Genomic DNA, 19,654 nt, shown 5'->3' with positions numbered 1-19,654 from the left:
TGTACAGTGGCGGGTCACCTGGTTCCTGCAGGAAGTGGCCAGAGGCCCCAGGCTCAGGCACCGCGGTTACTCTTCCAGCCATTGCCAACGCTGCCACTCACTCGGGGGCCACTCCCTCCAGCCCTCCTCCCCACCACGGAAGAAAGCACTCTGAGCAGAGCTGGGATATCTGGCTGGATACACCGGCATGGCTTTGCATGACCCTGGGCCAGTCAGTCTCTTAACTTCCCCGGGCCTCCGTTTCCTCACTTGCAAATCAGGCAGACAAAACCTTGTAGTCTCCTTCAGCTACAGAATTCTAAGTGTTTAAAAAAAAAAAAAAAACAAAACACGAAAAGGAAGCATGCGCCCAGCCCACACCCTCACCTTCATTTGTCAAAAGGGGAAATGATTTTGCTATGTTTTTTTCCCCCAAATAGACATGGGAGACCTTTCCTATGATTGCGGAGCTGGATAAGTCCAGAGGAGCCCAGAATCTTCTAGAGCTTGAGATCCACAGGGGAATTTCTCCCAGTTCTTCCAGGACAGGAGCACCACTGTCTAATGGCATTCGCTTTCCACCACTGCTATAGCAAATGACCACACACTCTTGTGACATCAGACAACACAGATTTGTCCCACCCCACACCATACTAGGCTACAGGGAAGGTGTCCACAGGACTGCGCACCCTCCTGAGGCTGTAGGGAGAACGTGTTTTCCTGCATTTTCTGCCCTTCCATAATTCTTGGCTTGTGGCCTCCTCCCTCCTTCCAAGCCTCTCTCCCACTGCCCCACTCAGACTGTCCAATGTGCTTTTGAAAACTCTGGTGATGACAATGGGCCCATGTGGATTATCCAGGATCATCTCCCTATTTTAAGAACAGCTGATTAGCGACCTGAACTGGCCCTGCCATGTCACCTCACATGGGCCCAGGTGCTGGTGATTAGGATGTACACACCTCTGGGAGTCATTATCCTGCCAACCCCAAGACCCAGGTCCCGGAGGGAGATGAAGGGTGGGACTGCAGGCCCAGGCAGCTGCCTGCTTGGGTTCAAATCCTGGCTCCACAGCTAAGGAACTGGGGGAGCGCATTATCTGTATAATGGAGTAGGGAGCCAGCCTCTTGGCTGTCAGCGCAGAGTGAGGTGGTGTGCACAGCGCTTGGAGCAACGCCCGGCACGTGAACAGCTCCGTGAGCATCTGTTCCCTCATCACCAAATCTTTTTTTTTTTTTGAGACAGAGTTTCGCTGTTGTTACCCAGGCTGGAGTGCAATGGAGCGATCTCAGCTCACCGCAACCTCCGCCCCCTGGGTTCAGGCAATTCTCCTGCCTCAGCCTCCTGAGTAGCTGGGATTACAGGCACACGCCACCATGCCCAGCTAAGTTTTTTTGTATTTTTAGTAGAGACAGGGTTTCACCATGTTGACCAGGATGGTCTCAATCTCTTGACCTCGTGATCCACCTGCCTCGGCCTCCCAAAGTGCTGGGATTACAGGCTTGAGCCACCGCACCCGGCCTTATCACCAAATCTTATAAGAACTGACCTCAGCCCAACAGCTTCTCCAAACCTGTAGCTCCTTTTGGTCACAAGGCCAGGAGCACCCCCTGCAGGGCCATCCAGGCCCCCAGACCCTCTGAAAATCCCACCCCACACGATGCTGCAAGCAGATGCGACACAGGGTGCTCACCCACACGCAGCCACCGGAGAGGCCCAGGTGATGCCACCTTCGAGGGGTGCGCAGCGTGTGGCAGGGCCAGGCACCACCAACCAGCCACAGTCACCAGTGCAAGCAAGGGGCCCTCATTGTCACCTCTGGCCTGGGGCCAGGGAGAAGCTTCCGGAAGCCCCTTACTGTCCCACAGGGAGAGGGACCCCAGGACAACGCACGAAAAAGGTGTTGTGGGGCAGCAAAGAGTCCTCTCCAGAAGTTGCATTCTGCGCTCCTGACACATCATTCTCCTAGGCCACTTCCAGGGTTCACGTGGGCTTTTGCGGCATGGAATTTGGCCATCCCAGAAGAATGACTGGGCAGGCCAGGGCCACTGGAGATGGTGAAGGGCGGAGCCTCTGTGGTCTCCCTACCAGAATCATCAGGAGGCCAGGGTGGCCACCAACCCCTCACCTGGTCCCTGATGGGCGGCAGGTCTTGGGCGGCCTCCTGACCTCCCGAGGTCCTCCCATCTCACTGAGGGAGCCCAAAGTACATAGAGCCGCCCCCTGGCTCCTCCATGAGAAGGTGGTTACAGCCACATACCCAGCGAGATGAATGTGCAATCTCTGAGCCCAGGTCATTCTGCTTCCCCACAGGGAGCTCCTGGGGGCGTGGGGTGGGGGGCGTAGAAGGGAGGGGTCATCCCTGGGAACCAGGCCATGAGTCCTGAACACAGGCCAAACCGCAGAGGCCTCCCTTCTCTCCAGGCTTCTTGTTTTCCAACCACTTCTGCATGGGGCTTCTTGTTTCCCTCTCAGGGCCCCACAGGGTGGGGTGAGGAGGTGCTGAGTCAGAATCGCAGCAGCTGCCACACGGGGGTGTTAAGGCAGGGATGCTGATGCCAACCGAATGGCCACGGGAAGGCAGAGCAGGAGGTCTGCGCCCTGGGCCTGGCTGGGCTGTGTGGCCCTGGGGAACTCACTCCACCTCTCTGGGCCTCTAGTTTCCTCCTCAGTAAACTGAGGGAGTGAGGCCAGCGGATCTGCATGATGGTGTGAATCTGTGTCCTGCGTCTTCCACTCACCACCGCACACAACGCTCCTAAAACCCAGCCTCCCAATGCCCCTGCAGCCTCTTGCCTAGGAACCACTTAGGGCTGTTCTTTATGCTGCGCCCCACACAGAGCCACTCTGGCCCTCTCCTGGGTGTCCTCACCAGGGCCAGGATGCTTGGCTCACCCTGCAGGACCACCCCAAGGACTTTTAGTCACTCACAGGATGGGGGCTGGCGGCCCGGAAATGGCTTTTGCCCACCTCTGCTGCAGCCCTCACCAAGAGGCCAGTGCAGCAAAACAGGAGGTGTAGGTGGCAGGGGCCAGGGGCCAGACCACTCCCTTCATCGGGGCAGGAGGGGCGGAGGAAAGCTGGACACGTGATCATTCCAGGCTGAGGTTCTGCACAGAGGAGGAGGCGTGGCAGAGGAAGCAGGCCTGGGTGTTCCAGCAGTGGGAGGATGGGAAGGGGCTCTTGCTGGATGCCGCCACCCCGCTGGCTCCAGCCCCACCCCCGTCCCATCTGCAGGAAGAAAGTGAGGCTCTTTGCTTTGCCAAATCCCAGTAATGAATCTCACATTCACTCCATCCTCTGCTTATCGGAAACCCTCTCTCCACCTTCTGGATCCGCTCTAAACAGCTGGGCTGAAGAAGCCGGTGGAATGAAGTACACAGGGTGGCTTCGAGGGGCCAGTGCAGAGGAGCACGGCGTCCCTGCCCACCACTTCCTCTGAAGATAAGGCCTCCCTGTTCCTGCCCTTTCCCTGGGAAAGCTGGAGAGAGGCACGAGGAAACGGGATCCACCATTAACTCCTTCGTGCGTGTCGGCTTCCGGCAGGCATCCTCACACTCCTCAACCAGCCCTGCAGGGTGGAAAGGCAGCCATCGAGCAGAACTCCACTCCCACCCAGCTGTGGAACCCAGTGTGGACAGCAAAGCACCCGCACATAAACACGCACAAGGGGCTGAGGCCAAGAGAACACGTGCTCAGTTCTCCCTCCATCCTCCAGCAACATCTCCATGCTCCAGCCCCGAGCCATGCCCTTAACAGTATAAGATTTTTGCAGGTGGAGGAACAGAAGCCCCTAAGAGGTCCCTGCTTTAAGGGTTACAAAGAGGCGGGGCTCAGGAGCAAAGGCATCCAGATCCCGCAGTGTGGCGCTGACAAGCGTGTGCTGCTGTGTTCACACAGTCCCTAGATGAAGGTGACACGCTGACCTCCCTCAGGTGGTTGCAAGACGGCCAGGAGGAGGTAAGATGCTGGACAAAGGCAGCCACCGTTGCCAGCACTACAGATTACCAGGAGCACCACCCTCATGCCAAGGCGTCCGCCTCCCCCAGCTGCTTTGTTCTGTCAACATCCTTTGGGAGTGACACATATGAGACTGATCTGTGCTGATAAGTGGCCACTGGCACCTCCAGACCACCCCAAGAAGGGGCCACTCTGCTGCCAACCAAGCATAGGGCAAGCGGCACTGGGGCACGATGACCTGCCCAGCATTGTCGCTCCACTTCTCCCTGTCTGAGCATGGGCTGGCGGGTTCAGAGGAAAGAAGGAAACAGAGCCACCTCGTGGGGCATGTTTAGTGAGTGAGCCACCTCAAGAGGCCGCAGAGCCAGGGCACAGGAGACACTGCTCAGCTCTACCACTAACCTGCCATGCAGAGCTGGCCCAGTCACTGCACTTCTCCAGGCCTCAGGTTTGCCAATCAGAGGGCTGGCGGAAGAGGTAAATGACAGTGGTTAGGGACGGGGGCACTTTCCGAACTCAGACCCTCCCTCTGCCATACTCTGGGGGAGGCCTGGGCAAGTTACTTGACATCCCTGGGCTGTGAGTTCCTCATCAGTGAAATGGGAATAACAACAGAATCCATTTCACAGTGTAGTTGGGAGGATAAAATGGGATACTTACTCCAGATAAAGAGCCCTTAAGAGAGCCCAGGGTCCGCAGGAGGCCCTTGCCACTGTCATCAGCACCACCACTGCTGCTATGGTTGCTGGGGCCCAGTCCAGCACCAGCAGCCTGATGCCCAGCAGAGGGAGGGTGAATGTCTCTGCCCCCCTGCAGCCCCTCCTTTCCCCTCTTCACTCCAGCCATGGCAACAATAGCTGGAGTTCACTCTTAGTTCCAGCGACTGGCTACCCTCCTGAATTAAGGACCGGAGGCCCCAGGCCTGCCACCCAAGGCCCAGGCACAAGAGGGGGTGAGCCACGGGTCCTTGTCTTCATCACACCCACGCTTCCATGCCCTCCTCCAAACAGGCCTTTGCTTCACGTGCAAGAGCAAATGCCAACCCTCATGTCCAAGACGGTGGTGCCCACAAACGCCTTAGATGTGGGCTTCGATGGGGGTCATGGTGCTGGTCCCACCAGGGTACCTGGAACCACAAGGGGCCGCCTGCAGCCCACAGAGGGTTCCCTGCAGGCCAGTGGGGTCCACCCTGCCTGCCACCTGGTGAGGAAAACAGGCTGCAGACTCAGAGCCAGTGTGGGCTCACGTGCCAGCGAGACAACACATGCCAGAGGAAGGCCGGGCAGGACGAGGGAGCCATGGACACCTCACAGCAGCCTCGGCAACCCACCCAGACCCCGTGCGGGCGCCAGGCAGGCCACCCTACCACCTCTCGGGACACTCCTGCGGGCCCTGCATGCAGACAGGGTGAACAGAGGCACAGGGAGGGTAAGTCTGACAGGGCCAGGGCCTGGGCCGGGGCTGGAGCCAGAGCCCCAGCCAGTCTTGCCACCAGGCTGCTTGGCCATATTCTTGGGCACTTTCCATGGACAGCAGGCCAAAGCGAGGCTGCCCAGACTGAAGGGGAAGAGGCCCTGCCTCTCCCACCACGGGCCTCCTGGAGACCCCAACACGGATCACCAGTCCACACACACCAAGCCCAGGGCCTTTGACAATTGAGAGACGTGAAAAACGTACAAACAGCTGCAGCTTAGCGCTTCTAACACAGCAGACACGTGCAGGCACACAGCGTCTTACTGTCGACGCCAGAAAACTCTGTGCTGGGAAGTCCCCTGATTGCAGGAGGCCCCACGGCAAGCTCCCCTCCCTGCCTGTCCACCAATGGGGGGAAGGACTTAATTAGGACCATATGGGAAGGGCTGGTGGGAGGGGCAGGGAAGGAAAAGGAACAGGCAACATCAAGTGCCTGGGGTGGGCTGGGCTGGGATACCCTGAAGGAGGGGGCAGGGACGCACTCCCTGTCTGACTCACAGGGAACGGGGGTTCAGGAGGTGCAGGGGAAGGTCCCAGCCTCCCCATCTCTCTTCCTCTGCAGACTCACTCATAGCCTGTCCACAGGCCAGAGGTCAGACCCTGCTCCAGCCCTACCCCTCTGGCCTCTCCGAAGCGAGCCGGGACAGTGCAGGGGTGATGCTGCTATTTCCAGCGTGCCTATGCTGGGCCTGGGTTGGGTGGGAATTCGGCTAGGGCATCATCCCTTCTGACCGCCACAGGCACAAAAGCCTCTCCGTGTCCCGCTGCCCTGTGTGGGTCTTTTCCTTGCTGCCCTTTCCCCCCCACAGGAGGGACACCTGAACAGACCCCGTGGGGGCTCCTGCACCCAGCCCTGCCCTGACCTAGCAAACCCTCTTTCTGCTCCTTGGGGCCGGAGTCTCCAGGTCAGGCCTCAGACAATGGGCAGTGAAGAGGCTGCCTGTGCAGAGGGGCCTCCCGGCTCACAGGAAGGGACGCTCTCCTTCCCTAGAACGTGGCTGCAGCATCCTGAGACCGAGGGGGACACCACGGCTGGGGATGGTGGGATGGAGGCTCCTCCACAGCATCCCAATGCTCAGAGCATCTCATTTTGCACAAAAAAAACCTCAATTCTCTTGAGGGCTGAGTTGAGTTTTCTGTCACTCCAGCCAAAAGCATCCTGTTGGAGCAGCTGAGAGCACAGTGGGATGGGAGGGGCAGGAGAGAACGCCCCCAACGGGCGACAGGGGATTCTCTGACTCCAAGAATCAGCGCTTGTTGACACAGCCACCCACCCCAGCCCTGAACTGCCCCCTGCCAAGGGGACAGAAATTCCCGGGAGGGGACTGCAGGGGGCCTCCCTCATGAGAACGGTGACTGGTCAGGCCACAGCTCACAAGTCAGCAAGTCTGCTCGGCTGCCACGGCGGTCCCCTCTGGATGGCTTCCAGAAAAAGCGTTCCCCCCTCAGTTGTCAGTGTCCTGAAATCCAAGAATATTCTCAGGACAGCAACTGCAACAAAAGCTCATGCTGAGTGAGCACCAGGCACCATTTCCAAGCCGCACGCACCGCCAGCGCCCCCACAGCCCTCACTCAACCCACTCCATCCTTCCTCCCACTCTCCTCCTCCAACACATTGGAAAGCAGGCAGGGAAGGGTTAAGCTGGCCTGAGGAGGGGCTGGTGGAACAGCCTGGGGGTCCAGTCTCCAAGAACCTCACCTTGCAATGGGAACCCTCGGGTCAGGGAGCGGACATAGCCCTCACCTCTCTACCCCTGGTTCTCAGCACCAGGCCTGGCACAGAGGCGGCTTCGGCCATGAATAAACGAACAAGTGAAGGAGAGCCAACAGAGGGAGGAAGGCAGCAGGGACGAGGGAAAACAGGAAAAGCAGCCGGCGCCACCATGGTTATTCCACACACTTTGCTCCGTAAGCACTTCGTTTCTCATCATGGCTCTCAAGTGAGCATGTCTATTAGCCCATTTTACAGAGGGGAACACAGGCGAGCATACTGGCCAGGGCCGCGCTGCCAGGAAGAGTCATGGAGTCCGGGTAGTAGGTGGCTTCCCAGCGGGGCTCTAGTTCCTACGGCCTTACGGGCAGCCCATGAAACACACAGAGAGAGCATGTGAGGGGCCTCCCTGCTGCCCTGACCCCCAGCTGGGGTCTACCCTCTGCTGAAACCTCCCCAACCTGTTTCCAAGACCCACCAGCCACGAGACGCTTTTTTGAACACCCAGGAGCACCCTCCTATGACTGTTTGGCCTCATCCTTTTATAAGGAAAGACCTGGGTGGAAAGTGGAGAGGACGAACATCCCTGAGAGGTGACAAGGTGGCACTCTGTCTGTTTGTTTTTTTGAGACAGCATCTCACTCCCGTCACACAGGCTGGAGTACAGTGTCACGATCTTAGCTCGCTGCAACCTCCACCTCCTGGGCTCAAGCTATTCTCCTGCTTCAGCCTCCCAAGGAGCTGGGACCACAGGCATGTGCCACCATACACAGCTAATGCATTTTTTGCAGAGATGGAGTTTCGCCATGTTGCCCAGACTGGTCTCAAAGTCCTGGGCCCAAGCAATCTGCCTGCATCAGCCTTCCAAAGTGCTGGGATTACAGGTATGGACCACTGGCTGAGGCGGCTCTCATACAAAGCAGGGAGAACCATGTTTAGTTCAAAATAGACTAGTGAGTATTATGCACATATGTAAAAAAGGCGGGAAGGAAACGCCAATGTAATAGTGCTTGTCTGGAGGATTCAATTATTATTATTTCCTTTACATTTTCTAATTTAATTTTTTTGTCACAGGTAGGTGTGATTTTCAAAATCACAAAAGATAAAGTTTTTTTTTTTTGTTTTTCTGTGTTTTGTTTTTGGGACAGGGTCTCACCCTGTCACCCAGGAGCTGGAGACAGTGGTGTGGTCATAGCTCACTGCAGCCTCGAACTCCTGGACTCAAGCAATCTTCCCACCTCAGCCTCCTGAGGAGCTGGGACTACAGGGAAGTGCCACCACACCTGGAGCTTCTTTTTTTTTTCAGTTTTTGTAGAAATGGGGGTCTTACTATGTTGCCCAGACTGGTCTCAAATGCCTGGCCTCAAACAATTCTCCCACCTCGGCCTCCCAAAGCAGGGACTGCAGGCGTGAGCCACCACACCTAGCAAAGGTTGCTTTTCAATCAGGAAGATAGATGCCTCTTAGCAGTTCTGACCTCTACCCCTTGGCAACGCCTGGCGAAGCAGATGAAAAGTTCCAATGAGCTGTCAGCAGGTACCGGGCTGGGGTCTTCCCTGGGCAGCTCCAAGTGGCTGGGATCCGGCTCCTTTTCCAGAGCTGGGTCCAGAAACCAAGATCAGGAATGCGTGGTGGCTGTTCTGTGGGCCCATGCTGTGAGGTCACTTCCCTGGTTCCAGTGATCAGCTGCTAGCTGTAGGGCACATGTGGGTTCAGCCAGGGTTTGTGTCAACACAGCTCTTCTCTGTCCATGGCCTGGTAGGTTCCTCCACCCCCTGCCACATGACAACCCCAGGAAAAATGTTAGCGGGGAAGGAGCCACTGGGGTGTGATAGGAGAGACTTTCCAGGGACAGATTTGTAAAAACTGCTTCAAAGTCCTCTCTAAGGACTTTCAAGGCCTTCACTGCCCCCTACTGACTGGTCCTGACTTGGGCAGAGGAAGCTTGGGTGGAGCTGGCGGGGTAGGGTGGCCAGCACCCCTAAAACAAGGAGATGCGCTGGGAGAACAGGGGGCTGGGAGGGCAGCCTCAGGCCAGCTCCTGCCTCCAGAACCACTGTCCCCTTCCTCTGGCCACAAAATGAGGCTGGCAGGACGCAGGCCTGCTCCACAGAATGTGCTGTGATTGCCTGGGGCACCGCACGGTGAATCCCAGCAGAGCCAACCCCCAGGGTCTGCTGTCCTCCAGGGAAGACAATGTAAGGCACCAGGGGAACCCAGAAGCACATAAAGGATTTGACAGCCATGAGCTGGAGGGGACACAGTTCTGCAGCAGGAGAAAGAGGGGCACAGGGACAGGTTTTGCCCACTGCCCTAGTGACCATCACCACTCCAGGCTGGTACGGACCACTCAGACGGGCCTGCAGGGCACATCCACAGTGTGAGTGCTCTTCGAGAAGATACCTTATTCCGTCCCCACAAAAAGCCAGGGTTCAACCTGGTGAACCCCCTTCCCCTATCTGCCCCACCCTGGGGGCTAGCCCTTGAGTGGCTCCAGGCCTGGGTCCAGAAGGCACGCCCAGGAAGTGAGCTTCCTCATGCCTGCAAGGCCCCTGGGCCCTCAGCCTGAGCTCAGGTATTCGCACCATGCCAGGACAGCCCCAGGCAGGCGTCTCCACTTCTGCAAAACATGGTAATGGCGCCACGTGGCAAGGCCTGACTGATGAGTGATCCTCGCTCCAGCAGCAATCAGCACTACCAAGATGGCCAGCCACTCCGGAGGCAAACGCCAGGCCCTGGCGCGCAATGTAGGGGCCAGAAGCCACTGTGCGGCTCTGAGCACAGCCCACCCCTCTGTGGACCCAGGTCTCAGCTCCCAGGTCTCTAAAACCCCTGCAGTCCCCACAGCTCGGGATCCTGGTTTTCGCTTGAAAACCAGGCCTGGCCAGCAGGGCCTCCCTCGTCAGCCCACTTCTGGCCGGCTCCTACCCAGCACCCTCCAGCTCATTATCCCCATCCCCGCAAACACCACACCAGCATCCCAAGCCCTTCCTCCTCCAGGAAGGAGACTGTCCCCAAATGTGTCCCCTGTCCCCTTTCCATCACAGCCCAGAAAACAGAGAAGCAGCCTCCCGCCCCATCTCCCCGCTGGATTCTTGGCCTTTTTGGATGGCCCCTCTGATTCTGTGCCAACACCCCCATGACACAATCAGCCCTCAGTCCCTCCACCAACAATTGGCAAGAACGCTGTGGCCCAGGCAGCTGGTGATGCCCCCATCTCGAAGCCTGTGGGAGCCCACACACCTCTCAGCCAGGTGGGCTGCAGGAGCCAGTTGTGGCGAGGGCAGGAGGCCTGAGTACTGACGGCATCCGCACCATGAAGATCATGTTCGGATCAAGGTCACGGTCAGGGAGCTTCTCCACCTGCAATTTCCTCCTCACCAAGGCGGCTTCAACCTCAGGCTGGGCCTTGGCCTCAGGAACTGCAGACACAGCCCCCAGCCCCCGCCCCAGGAACTCAGCCTCACACACACTGGAGGACATGAAGCTGGGGCACAAACAGCCACGAACATGCACATCTGCAACCAGGAGCAGGGGGTACAGGGCTGCTGAAATGCCCCCATTCCCGCCAGCTGCCCCCTCCAGGACTTACTACTTATTATACATTAACTGTATACCCAGGGCTGCGACACATCTGCTTTTTACATTATCCCATTAAACCCCCAAATTTGTCCCCAATTTACATACAATGAGCCAAATTCAGAGCAAATAACTTGCTTATCAGCATCCGAACCCATGGGTGGCTGTGACCCCCCTCCTTCCATCTCCTTTGGGCCCACACGGGTACTGAGACACACGTGAACCCCACCAACTGGGAAATGCGCCCTCCTTGCTAACCCCACAGCCCTCCCAGTCTGTGCCTGAAGCTGCCAGCACCCTCCCATCCAGCACTGCTCTCTGTAGCCTGAGCTGTCGCTGTGTGACCCCGAGCTAATGCCTGGGCTACACCTGCAAAATGAGGATGCAGCCGCACAGCCTACTTCAAAGGGTCACTAAGTTGCCTGCACAGCTAACATCTGCTGAGCCTGTGACGTGGACAAGCTTTCCTTCAGTTTCGAAGTGGTACCCCAACCCAGTGTGGGGGTGGGGCTGTTAGTTCCCCTTTTTCTGGATAAGGAGGTTGAAAGGCTCCAGAAGGCGCCACGGTCAGCTGGTTTGCCAGTAGGTACAGCGCCCACCTGTCACTCACAGTCCACCGTTGGCCACTGTGCCTGTCTCCCCAGTTAAGATTCTGTGTGCACCTGAACACTTTGCCAATGGTTGAGCCTGCCCCAGGGTCACCGTGTCAGCTGGGCCTGCCAGGCCTCCCTCCCTGAGCTCCGTCCAAGGCGGGACCAGTCCTCATACCTTGCTTCTTTGCCAGGCTCCCACCCAATGGCCCTGTAAAGACCCTGGAGTCAGAGATCCGGCTAAATCCCGGCAATGCCCCATACCTGCTGTGTGACTATGGGCCAGCGACGCAGCCCCTCTGTGCCTCCCGGGTTGCCGTGAGGGTTACAGGAGATGCGCGGAAGACCCAGCTTGGTGGCTGGCATGCTGGGAAAAGCCAGTTATGTGATGCAAGGATGGCAGTGGTGACAATAAATGAATCAAATGAAAACAAGGCAAATGGGCCTAGGCAGACGGGGGAAGTGAGGTGGGGTGCCTCCCGCAGTGAAGGGAGAACCCAGTCCAGCTATTTTTTCCTTGGATTGCTTCTGGAACTTGCCCTGTCATGGCTCTACCCTAACTCAGCTTCCCAAAGCCTCAGAGCTCTGTCCCCTCCCCTGCATCCTATCTCGTCTACCTTGGATTAGTCCCCTAGAAACCCCATCTCCTGGCCAGGTGTGGTGGCTCATGCCTGTAATCCCAGCACTTTGGGGGGCCAAGTTGGGCAGATCACAAGGTCAGGAGTTCGAAACCAGCCTGGCTAACATGGTGAAACCCCATCTCTACTAAAAATACAAACATTAGCCGGGTATGGTGGCGGGCACTTGTAATCCCAGCTACTCAGGAGGCTGAGACAGGAGAATCACTTGAAACCAGAAGGCAGAGGTTGCAGTCAGCTGAGATGGCACCACTGTGCTCCAGACTGGGCAAAAGAGTAAAACTCCATCTCAACAACAAAAACAAAAAACCCATCTCCTGTCACTCCGAGGGCACCAAGGTTGGTCAGTGGGTTTAGGGATTCCCATCTTCTGATCTTCTCATCCAGCCTCAGTGGCTCACCTCACACTCACCTGCACTCACAGGTATGACTCCCACCTCCGGCCTCTGCACAGGCAGCCCCGCATTCTGGGAGCTCCCCCTCCGAGGACTCCAGAGCACAGGGACCTCTCTGACTCCTTCTTAGCTCCAACCACAGGCAGTCCGTGTCATAGCAATGCCTTAGTTGCTTGTGGCTGTTTGCTAAGTTATAATAATGTCCCTCTGCCCTCTAACCTAATGTCTGCATACAGACAAACCTCCACATTCTAAGTCCACCAGAACCACTTCCTCCAGGAAGTCTTCTCTGGCTGCTCCAGTTGGACAGAGGCTTCCCCACTCTGTGCTCCCCTAGTGCTCAACAGGCATCCACTGAGCACCCATGACATGCAAGGTACCCACAGCACAAGTCAGTGTCCCCTGCCTGTCCCCCTAAGAGGGCAGGTGAACAAACAAACAGCAAGACTCTCCAGTGCTCATCCATGCCCCACAGAAAGCCACCCGCAGGCCTGGGAGGGCTGCTTTAACTGCCGTGACAGGGAGGCCTCTCCAAGAGGGCGGCGCTTCAGCAAGACCTGCATGAGGCAGCCAGGACATCTGGGGAGGGACTTCCCAGGAGGGAACAAGTGGACATTCTTCCGTGAGGATAAGCCCTCATGTCCCAGAGGCAGCCAGGTCAGGGGCCGGTGCGGTGAGCAAGGGCTGAGAGGGGTGGCCACATGATGTAGCATCTCACGGGCTGCCCCAAAGGAGTCAGCGCCCCAAGTACAGCAGGCGCCTAGGGAGGGTTTAGGCTGGGGAGTGATCTGAACAGATTCTCCATCCAGGCTCACACTGTTGTGACCCTGCCTACCTCGGGGGGCACCCTTTACACCATCATCCCAGGCAGTGCTCCTGGGGGCGGTGTGCTGCACAGGGGACTCACTGGCTACCCTGCGGGGCAGACTGCAGGGGGCAGAGTGGGGTAGATGGTCCCTTCAGGAGGGACAACCGCCCAAGCAGGAGTCAGAGGGGACTCCGATTCAGGAGGAATCCTCAACTTCTCAGACCCCAGCAACTAGAGGCAGTGGGGCAGGATGCTGCTTCCTGAGATGGGAGGCCTGGGGACCTGGCTGCATTCCCTGGTGTAGAGGTGCTGGGAAGGGTGGAGGCCTCCTTCTGGGGCTGGGACCCTCTGCTCATCCTGACCCACTGTTCCAATCCCCTCTGCCTGTCTGAGGGCAGAGCCTGAATTCACAGCCGTGCACACTCCTCTGCACAGAGCCCTGCAGAGCCGCACAGCAGCCTCTCCTCTTACAGATCAGATCAGACCCTCAGCTCCAGGAGGGCTGGGACTGTTCAGGATCACATGCCCAGGGTGGACATAGCCAGGCCAACCCTGTGACTTCTGGCTCCATGCACAGATTCTAGGCACACAGGTAAAACTCTGTTGGCTGGGAGGGCAGTGGGTAGATGAGAGGGTGGGCAGCTTCCTCTTAGCCTTCCAGCATGTGTGTGCCAGGTCCCTGGGGGAAGGGGTACAAGGACCCTACCTTTCCCAAGAGACAGAGGAAGACGCAGTGGAGGGTCCCTCTCTGGCTGAGGCTCCAGGCCCTGAGTGGTGGATGCAGCCCCACTTGAAGGCTGGAAGTCAGGTGGCCTTGGGGATTTGTGGGGCCCACCAGCTCAACTGAAACTCCCTCCAATATAAGGGAACCCCTCAAGCAGCATCCCTTTGGCCAGAGAGGAGGCCAGGAAGAGGTGAAGGCTGCAACCAGAGTGGTACTCGGGTGGGCTGCACCCTGGGGACATAGTCACATTCCCCCTCCTGGACCTCTGAGGCCCTCAAGTACAGGGTCAAGGACTCTCAGCTGCAGGCAGGAGAGGGCCCCACAGACGCAGGTCCTGGGAGTCCAGCTTGCAAAGCCCAGAGGCTTCCAGGGGCCACTGGCCCAGCTTCCTGTGCAGCTGGGTTTTCCTGGGAGGCCCTCCTCCAGCACTCTCAGTCCCCAGCCCACACGACCTCCCACAGCTGGGCCCATCTTCCCAGGCCCGGGTCACATGGTGCAGGTCAGTGGGGCTCTGGGGGAGGGCAGGGCAGGCGCCAGGAACAGCCCGGGGATGGGGGGACTGGAGCAGAGCTCACTTTGGCTGCCTGCCCACTTTGCACGAGGGACGCTAGACTTCCACACATGGTCACTAAACTTGGCCCAAACTACGTAAGTGCTAGTTACCCTCACCCTACGACAGGAATCTCAGCTGGCCAAGAAACAGCTCAGAATCTGAGCGGAGCAGGGGTCCAAGCCTCCGAGGAGTTCTGGGCATCCTCCAGCCCCTCCTTCCGAGTGCTGAGTCCTCACACTCAGCGCCTGGATGCCCATTCACTTGGGGGTCCGGCAAACCGCTAGTCAGCGTGGCTTACAAAGGACTTTTGTGCAACATGTCTCATTTCATTCTCCCAAAAACCCTCCAAGGCAGGACAACGTTATTCACCCATGTTACAGACAAAGCAACTGAGTCATAAAATGGCTTGCCAAAAGATACAGAGGCAGAAAGATCCACAGCAAAGAGCTTCTCTGTGATCCTGAACAGCAAGGCCCCCGGAACAAAGCAAGAGACCCATGAGGCCCTCACAGGAACAGAGTCACTGGGGGTGGTGGGGACTGAGAACTTAATGAGCAGCCTCATGCCACTCTCAAGAGGCACCTTGAAGGTCAAGGTGCTGGGCCCAAGCAAGCTGGACTTTGTTCCCTGTACCCCTTGCACCTCGTTAAGCCCCTTCCCTGTAAACCAGCTCAGGCTTTGGAGTCAAGCAGCCCTGTGCTCAAAGCCAGGGTCAGCCGCTTTTAGCTGTGTGGCCTGGGGCCAGTTGCTCAACCTCTCTGTGCCTCGATGTCTTCCTCACTATGGTAGTAACAGGAACCATTTTCCAGGGCGATGGTTCGGATACATCCCATGAAGCACATAAAGCTTTGAGCCCAGCGCCTGGACATCAGGATGCAGTAAGCGGTCATTTCTGATTCATTAAATATTAATAAGGCGGGGGGGGGAATGACAGCCTCCCTGTGTTGTCCCTAAAATGGAAACAAATCCGCTCAGCACTCAAAGCAGCAGAAAGTAAGCCAAGGACAGGCTCCCAGCGACCATGCCCTGGCAGAGAATTCCCTCCTGGCCCCAGGCAGGGCTCAGGGCTCAGGGCAGGCGGCCCCCTCCAGATGAGCTCATAGCTGGCACCTGTTTCCAAAGCACATGTCTGGACTTTCCAGATCTTTCCTCCCCTCTCTCTGACCTTCCTCTACTCTGCAACCCCCCACCCCTGCCACTTTCTTACTCACTCTCTCCTTTCATTCCTGTTCAAAAACAAATAATGGAGGCCAAATGTGTCAGCTGGCTCCCTGGAAAGGCTTCCCTGCAGCAGGAACGCGAGGCGGGCGGTGGAGGATTACTCAGCGCAAGCCATGTGATCTCCGGACGGAGCTGGGGAAGGGGAGGCACTCAGATGGAGGGTGCTAGGATCAAGGCACTGAGATGGGGTCACTGGACGATGGCCAGGGCCAACTCCCATTCCCACCCCAACAGGGACCCCCACATTTAGGGGCCCCATCTCTAAAGTCTCTCGGGCAAGAGAAGCAAATCCTATCACAGGGTAAGAAACACTGCCTCCAGGCCGCCATCTGGGTAGGGGCGGGAGATTCCTGGCTGGTTCCTAAACATTCATTCTGTGGATGAAAGGATCAAGGGGAACTCAATGTTTCCACAGCAGCTTGGTCAAGATACAGGTACGAAGCCAGGCACAGCAGCTCACACCTGTAGACCCAGCACTTTAGGAAGCTGAGGTGGGTGGATGGCTTGAGGCCAGGAGTTCAAGACCAGCCTGACCAATATAGTGAAATCCTGTCTCTACTAAAAATACAAAAATTAGCCAAGTGTGGTGGTGAGAGCTTGTAGTCCCAGCGACTTGGGAGGCTGAGACAGGAGAATCACTTGAACCCAGAAGATTGCCGTGAGTGGAGATTGCACCACTGCACTCCAGCCTGGACCACAGAGTGAGACTGTCAAAAAAAAAAAAAGAAAAAAGATGCAGGTATCGTCTCAGGGTTCACAAGTCTCACCTGATACTTGACATTGTCATTTAATCCTGATACAGATCCTAGCAGGAAAAGGGAGACAAGCCGGAAGGCTGTGGGAATGAGGGGGTTTAGAGCAGGGTTTATTAGACTTTCTTTGGCAGGCAGAAGGCTCCCATGGAGGCTGCTAGACAAGCAGTGGGCCCACCCCAGAGCCCCTGGTTCCGGAGGGCAGGTTAGGGCCCAGGAAGCTGCATTTTGGCAGGGAATTCAGAGCTACCCTGAGCCATACTTTGGAATCAAGAGCCAGGAGGGCAGAACAGAACCAGGAGCAAAAGCTTCTGTGGTTTCCTGGGAATGGGCCCCTGCATCATCCGAGGTGACCATTAGCCTGGTTCCCCGGGACCAGCCCTGAGCATGCACTCCCTGGGGAAAGCAGGACCTGCAGGTGAGGGAGGACAGTTTTCCAGAATCCCCTGGCCCCCCTCTCTCACCCCAGCTTCCCCTCACCTCCATCCTCCACCTAGAACTCTGGAGACTTGCCCCTGAAGGCCCAGAGACCAGAAATTAGGGGAGACAGGGGAGGAGCTCCCCTCCCTATTCCCCGGCCACGCCAGTGGGCTGGCCTCCCAGGAAGCCACGCCAGCCACTGCTACTGTCCTGGCCGCCCTGCCTGGCCCGAGGCTGGATGATGACAAGCCTTTCCTTCAGCCTGCTTCTTCACCTGAGGCTCCGTCTGAGGCCTGGCCACAAGGCCCAGAGGCATAGCACAGAGCCCACTGCTGTTCAGGAACAGATAGCTGAGGCCTGGGTCCTGCGCCTGGGAAGGGCCAAAAAGAGTTCAAGGAAAACCCCAGCCGGCACAATGGCTCATCCTGCAATCCCAGCACTTTGACGGGCCAAGGCAGGAGGATCGTTTAAGCCCAGGAGTTAAAGATCAGCCTGGGAAACATACTGCAACCCCATTTGTACAAAAAAATTTAAAACTGGCCAGGCATGGTGGCTCACGCTTGTCATCCCAGCACTTTGGGATGCTGAGGCAGGTGGATCACAAGATCAGGAATTTGAGACCAGCCTGGCCAACACAGTGAAAACCCATCTCTACTAAAATTACAAAAATTAGCTGGGCGTGGTGGCAGGCACCTGTAATCCCAGCTACTCAGGAGGCTAAGGCAGGAGAATTGCTTGAACCTGGTAGGTGGAGGTTGTAGTGGGCCAAGATCATGCCACTGCACTCCAGCCTGGGTGACAGAGTGCGACTTCATCTCAAAAAAAAAAATTTTTTTTTTGAATTAAAAAATTAGCCAGGCGTGGTGGCACATGCCTGTAGTCCCAGCTACTTGGTAGGCTGAGGTGGGAGGATCACCTGAGCCCAGGAGGTCGAGATTACAGTGAGGGGGAGATTGGGCCATTGCACTCCAGCCTGGGCAAGAGAGAGACCTTGTCTCAAAAAAAAAAAAAAAAAAAACACCAACCCACACTCCATGGAGTTTAGCTGAACCTTTAGCCAGAGTGTCTTAATTGGAAAATGAGGGCAGCAGCTGCCAGTCCCTGAGGGTGAAGACCCGTCCTTAACAACTTGCACCCCTGTGCAGTGAGAGGCAGTGCCTGGAGAAAGACGCTGGCGGAGGCATGGAGCTCAGCCCAATCTGCCGTGGAGGAGCCTCTCCAGCCCCAAAGAGAAAGATAATAAACGTCAGGTGAGTTGCCAAAAGCCATCCCTGGACATGCGGAGGGTGCATTCTGGGACATGGGGATACCTTCTCCCAGGACAGGAAGCAAAACCAGGAGGCAGAGATGTGGGCAGGGCAGCCGGAGCCTCCCTGCTCCTCCTGGAGCCCTCACCTCGCGCCCCAGGGAAGCACAGACCCCATCCCCACCGCAGCCAAGAGACTTCCTGTTGGCTTTCCCAGTGTCCAGCCCAGGTCTTGTGGGGAGAGAAAGAGGAAGATGAGCTCCCCGCAGCTGTGACTTGGGGAAGAGAAATGAGTTCCAATCTGTCTCTGCTCGCCCCCCCCCAGACAGCTGGTGTCTTATTTCAAAATCCAGTGCAGCTGAGGGACTGAAGGAAGATGGGACCCCTCACTGGGGTTTTCTTCCATTTCACCCTTTTCTTGCCCAGGAAAGAGCCGGAAGGAAGGGAAGAGCCCGGGCTCCTGGCATCCAGCCAAAGCCTCAGGCAGGGCCCAGACACAGGGCTGTGCTATCATTCCGGGTAGCCCAGGGCTCAGCAATGGTAGACCTCCACCCCCCACCACCCCTGCACAGCACCCGGTCTCCAGGGCAGCTCAGCAACCAGGCTGCCCCAGGGTTCAAATCCAGACACTTAACTGTGGGGCCTCAGCCAAGTGGCTGAAGCTTTCTATAGGCCTTGATTTCCTAATCTGGAAAATGGGATCATGAAAGTAACTGCTGGGCAGGGCAAGGGTAAGTGAAAGCCAGCGTTTGTGAGCGATGTGGTTAGGACCGTCATTATTATCAGTGACTGAGCCTTCTCTCACCTGAGACAGGGTTTCACTGATTGTTGCTGGAAAGATCTGCACCCAGAAAGACCAGGGAAGTCATCCCATTCGGAATCCTGGAGGGAAAGGGAGGTCCCTGGGGCAGCTGGCTGCTGCAGGGGAGAGGGTGGGAGACAGCTGGGGGACAGAGAAGCAGGGACAGAAGGAGGAACGGCCGGCAGAAAAGGCCCCCTGAGATCTAAAGGACTGGACAGCTCAAGTACTCCTACTGAGAAAGACTCCTCTGGACACCTGGGCTGAGGATTCCCAGGTCCTCTGGGTGGAGCAGAATCAGCCATCCCTGAAGACACATGTCCCCCAGGCTTGCAGGCACAGGTGGGCAGCTGCCCAGGTGTCTGTTTCATAGGGGCAGGCCCGGAGGCCAGGGTGGCCAGAGGACCTCACATAGCCCAGTGGGGGCCTCGCAGACCCACCAGCCAGAAGTTGCAAGCAGCAGCAGGTGAATGTTCCACAGAACAAACTTCCTGCCCACTGAACACAGGAGCGCAGCTTCCAGCCGCTCAGCCGGGCTGTCCGGCCATTTCCCTCTTCCTGCATAGAACATCCCCAGACAGAGCAGCCAAGCAATGGCATGGCCAGGCGGGGGTCTGCATTCCAGGCCTGGCCTGCAGCCTGACCTGCTGCCACCCTCCGAGGAGACACAGGAGTGGCCAGGGCTACCCCAGGCTGCCACAGGAATAAGGCAGGGCTGTGACCTCCTCCATGGCCCAGGCGCCTGGGGAAGGAACCATGAGCTCCAGTTCAGAGGGCAGACAGGAAACAGAGGGTCCACCCTCCCCCC

General features: G+C 57.3%; 1 protein-coding gene across 6 annotated transcripts in view; it reads right to left on the bottom strand.

Moving 5' to 3' along the window:
- SEPTIN9 (septin 9) overlaps positions 1-19,654 on the bottom strand; it is a 213,951-nt gene that overhangs the window by 63,653 nt on the left and 130,644 nt on the right. The gene's annotated exons all lie outside the window — the stretch shown is intronic.

The sequence above is a fragment of the Callithrix jacchus genome, chromosome 5 (assembly GCF_049354715.1).
Source record: "Callithrix jacchus isolate 240 chromosome 5, calJac240_pri, whole genome shotgun sequence".
NCBI classification, from domain to species: domain Eukaryota; kingdom Metazoa; phylum Chordata; class Mammalia; order Primates; family Cebidae; genus Callithrix; species Callithrix jacchus.
This window is presented reverse-complemented; position numbering and strand designations above follow the sequence as displayed.